Below are 4995 nucleotides of genomic sequence, written 5' to 3'. Positions count from 1 at the left end.
GGAGCATTGCGGGCTTGGGATGAAGATTCACCCCTTTCAGTCTGCAAAACACATCAAACACAATTTTTGTGCATCCAAATATGCATTAGTGTCAGCAAAATCATCAATCAAAATAATTACAATGACATGATCAATTTATATCAAACTTAAGCTCATTTTCATATTTTCATCAAATCTACACTTTTTCAAATAAGCATATACGAAAATGTTCGTCAAGTTCATAAGCATTCAACTCAAATAACATGTCAAAATAATCATTACTAGCAATTAAACAAGTTTCAAATGGCATTATCTTTCAAAAATCAAGTTCATGAATTTTAGACTTGAAAAAGACCACTTTAATTCTCAAAATCATGTTTAGGCTCAAAGTTTGGATCATTTAACTACCTAGACATGTTACACTACTTAATTTAGCAACAATTCATGACAAAAATTGGCCATAACCTGTTTATATCAAAAAGCCCCAAATTTGCTCAAGAACACAAACCCTAGATTACTCAAATTTTGAAGTTTAAGGCTTCTAATCATGTTAAATAGCATCAATCTAGGTTATACAAGCATAATACATAAACAATTTAAGCCTAATTACACTAAAAAGCATCAAAATCAAATTGGGAAAAAAAATTGCTCAAGAACACTAATTTCGGATTAAATGGTGTTTAGGTGTAGAAATTTACCGTTTTTCTTGAGTAATTCCTTGATAGCATCCTTCTCAACATGATTTTAGTAAAAGATTTGATGATTAACGGTTAAAAATTGTGATTTTGGGGGGTTTTTTTCGGGTTTTTCGTGGGTTATTTCGCAGTTATTTTGCTGTATGTTTGAGTTGTGTGTGTTGTCTGAGCAGTTCTTTACGTTTTATTTTTTTTCTGTATTTCGGTCCCTCCGCGACTCGCGGAGATTTCCCCTTCAAACTCCGCGAGTCGCGGAGTTTGGTATTTTTTTTTTTTATAATCTTTAACTTATTAAAACAATTAAGTAATTAATTTTAAAATTTTGTTTCCTTTGTTATTTAGGACGAGGTCGTTTCGGATCGATGTCCTAGTCCGTCCTTCGACAAAATTTTAAAATTTGTCTTTTTGTAGCGATTGTTTTAAAAGCTAAGATTTTTGGGTTTTTTTTTAATGTTTTTGGCATACTTTAATTCAATAAGATTAAAAATAATGATAATAAAAGTTCTCGTCCCTTCCTTGGGTAAAGCAATTTCGGTTCAAAGACCTAGTCTTCAACTTACGACGAATTTTAAAAATCATATTTTTAACTTAATGAGATAAAGTAAATTTTTGTTTTTAAATTCACACAATTTAAATATAAAATTCAAAATTAATATTAAAAATTCACACCAAACCTAAAATTTAAAATGCATAAAATTAAAAATTCATAAAATAAAAAATTCACACCAATCTTAATTTTAGAAATTCATATTATAAATTCACACCAAACTTATATTAATTTTTCAAATATTTACAATTTTAAATATATTGTTTTTACAAAGTTTACAATATTAATTTAAGATTTAAATATTAATTTTAAAAACATGGTAAAAATAAAATTAAAAATCTTTTTGGCTTTTTATCCCACTTTAATCAATCAAATATTATCAAAAATATGCACCCCTCTTTTCGGTAAAGTAATTTCGGTTCCAAGACCTAATTTAACTCATGACGAATTTTTGAAATATTTTGTGTTGATTGATTAAAGATATTTATACCTTAAGAATAAACGTTAAATTTCGCAGTGATGTAATAAATTTTTATATGATATCAATAATTTAGATCGCCAAACCTAATTTTATTCAATACCAATTTAATACTTTTTAGCGAACAAATTAGCGTTTATTATCAAAAGGTTAAAAATAAAAATAAAAATAAAAACTGTACAGACATACCTGTGAAATAGATTTCTTAGTTATATGATCTATCCCATTCATAAGATAGTCGGTTTAATTGGTTTTCCATGGCTACATAGGCGTAACCTCGAGCATTCAGTGTCTTTTCTTCTAAACATATGAAAGGTCCGTCTCTGCATAAAGTAACAAATTCGGTATTTGAATAGGTTTGATTATTTGAACATTTACCTCCATGTGACCATTTTCCGCATTTGTGACATCTTTCTAGGTGTCGTGCTCTTCTTTTCGCTACGGATTTTGATTTTCCTTTACCAAATTGTAACTTATTATCTTCGCATCTGGATTCTTTTCTAACTCCGTCCATTCTTTCTCTGATTACTGATACTAATTCACTCGGTAGTATGTCATTATTTTGTTTAGTGATCAAAGCGTGTAGCATTAGACCATGGTTTAGTTCACAGGCAGTCTTCATTTTGTAAAAACCTAAAAAAATAAAAAATTCAGAATGGGGGGAGAAGACTAGTTCTTTAGGGTCTGCTAGGGAAAGACCATTCGGGTTCCATTTTCGAGAACTACACGAAAACAGACAATCTAACTCTAACAGAAATACATAAACCCCTTTGATTCTCCCCACACTTAGTCAGCTGTAGTGTTGAAATTGTGATTAACATTATTTTCAATTGAATCATCAACAACTTGTATATCTTTGACTTTTACTTCAATCCGTTTGTTGATTTCCTCCGTAACTTTCACAAATTCAACTAACATTGCCTTTTCTTTTGACGATAAATTGGATATTAATCGGTTATATAACTTAAAGTTTCCTTTAATCTTAGCATCGTGAATCCTTTTATAAAGTTTCTTCGTTGAACTGTTAAAAATGGGTTCATCTAATTTCATATCATCAACGGCATTCTTTGTGATTGGATCATCATTAAGTGTTTCTTCATCTTCCCCACATTTATGCATTTTTATTGGTCTAACAGTTTTGGTTTGTGGAGATCTAAACTTTCGGTTCACAAAGGTGATCGATGTATCACCATTCCTAAGTGTTATTCTACCTTCTCTTACATCAATGAATGCCTTGGTGGTTGCTAAAAATGGGCGACCTAGAATTAGAGGAATATCAAGGTTTTCCTCCATATTAATCACTATGAAGTTTGCAACAAAGGTCAAACTTCCCACGTTAACAAGTAAATTATTTGCTATTCCAACCGGGTGTTTAATGGTTTGGTCAAATGATTGAACACCTATTTTGGTTGGTTTTAATTTACCCATGCCTAATCTTTTGTATAAGGAAAGAGGCATAATATTTGCACTTGCTCCTAAATCTGCGAGTCCATTATATACAGCACCATCATTAAGTAAGCAAGAAATGATAAATTCACCCGGGTCTCCTGCTTTAGTAAGTCGAGTTGGTTTGTAAACCTTTTTCGGGTGCTCTTTCCTTGGTTCTTTCATTTCTATTTGAATTTCTTGTTCACATTTTTCTTCGTTTCTTGGAATGGGAGGTTTGTATAGGAATTCTTCTTCATCACTCAAATTTGAATCCTCCCTATATTCCAGTTTTGATTTTTCATATGTTGTTGATAACATATTTATGTTTTCATTTTGAAGGTTTTCTTGGGTGGTGAAATTATGATTAACTTCATTGTCAACTTCCATCGGACCATGTATGTAATGTTTAACTCTGTGACCATTAACTTTAAATTCAATGCCATTTGAATTTATCAATTCTATCGTTCCGTATGGGAAAACTCTTTTGACTATGAATGGCCCAGACCATCTTGATTTCAATTTTCCAGGAAATAGCTTGAATCGTGAATTGAAAAGAAGAACTCTGTCCCCTTCTTTAAATTCTTTTGAACTTCTGATTCTTTTATCATGCCATTTCTTCGTTCTTTCTTTATAGATTAACGAATTTTCGTATGCTTCATGTCTTAATTCTTCTAATTCGTTTAGTTGACTTAATCGTAGATGTCCGGCTTCATGTAAATCAAGATTACATGTCTTCAAAGCCCAAAATGCTTTGTGTTCAATTTCTACTGGAAGATGACATGCTTTTCCATAAACAAGTCTAAAAGGTGTGGTTCCAATTGGAGTTTTGTAGGCTGTTCTAAAAGCCCAGAGTGCATCCTCCAATTTAATGGACCATTCCTTTGGATTTGATCCTACGGTTTTCTCTAGAATATGTTTTAAAGCTCGGTTGGTATTTTCAACTTGTCCACTTGTTTGTGGATGATATGCGGTGGAGATTTTATGAGTTACTCCATATCTTTTAAGAACTTTCTCAAGTTGATTATTACAGAAATGAGTACCCCGATCACTTATTAAAGCTTTCGGTGTTCCAAACCTTGCAAAAAGACATTTTAAAAAGTTGACTACAACTCGTGCATCGTTAGTTGGGAGAGCTTGTGCTTCCGCCCATTTAGATACATAATCAATGGCTACGAGTATATATAGATTATTATGAGATTTTGGAAATGGACCCATAAAGTCAATACCCCAAATGTCAAATACTTCACATACTTGGATGACATTTTGTGGCATTTCATCACGTTGACTTATTTTTCCGGCCCTTTGACAAGCATCACAGGATTTGCAAAGTAGGTGTGCGTCTTTGTAAATTGTAGGCCAATAGAATCCAGCATCATAAACTTTTCTTGCTGTTAGTTGAGGCCCATAATGCCCTCCTGTTGGTCCTATGTGACAATGGTTTAATATTTTACTAGCTTCATCTCCAAATACACATCGGCGTATTATTCCATCGGGACAACTTTTAAACAGATGTGGATCTTCCCAAAAATAGTGTTTTATATCACTGAAGAATTTCTTTCATTTTTGGTACGATAATCCTTTCTCAAGGAATCCACAAACTAAGTAGTTTGCATAGTCTGCAAACCATGGGATTTCATTATAATCTATCTTCAATAGATATTCATCAGGAAAGTTGTCTTGTATGGCCGATTCATTTAGAACTTCTAACTCAGAATTTTCAAGACGAGAAAGATGATCAGCGGCGAGATTTTCTGCTCCTCTTTTATCTCGGATTTCAATATCAAACTCTTGTAAGAGTAAGATCCAACGGATTAATCTTGGTTTAGCATCTTGTTTTGAAAATAAGTATCTAAGAGCAGAATTGTCGG

Source organism: Rutidosis leptorrhynchoides, chromosome 4 (genome assembly GCF_046630445.1).
Source record: "Rutidosis leptorrhynchoides isolate AG116_Rl617_1_P2 chromosome 4, CSIRO_AGI_Rlap_v1, whole genome shotgun sequence".
In the NCBI taxonomy this organism is placed as follows: domain Eukaryota; kingdom Viridiplantae; phylum Streptophyta; class Magnoliopsida; order Asterales; family Asteraceae; genus Rutidosis; species Rutidosis leptorrhynchoides.
This window is presented reverse-complemented; position numbering follows the sequence as displayed.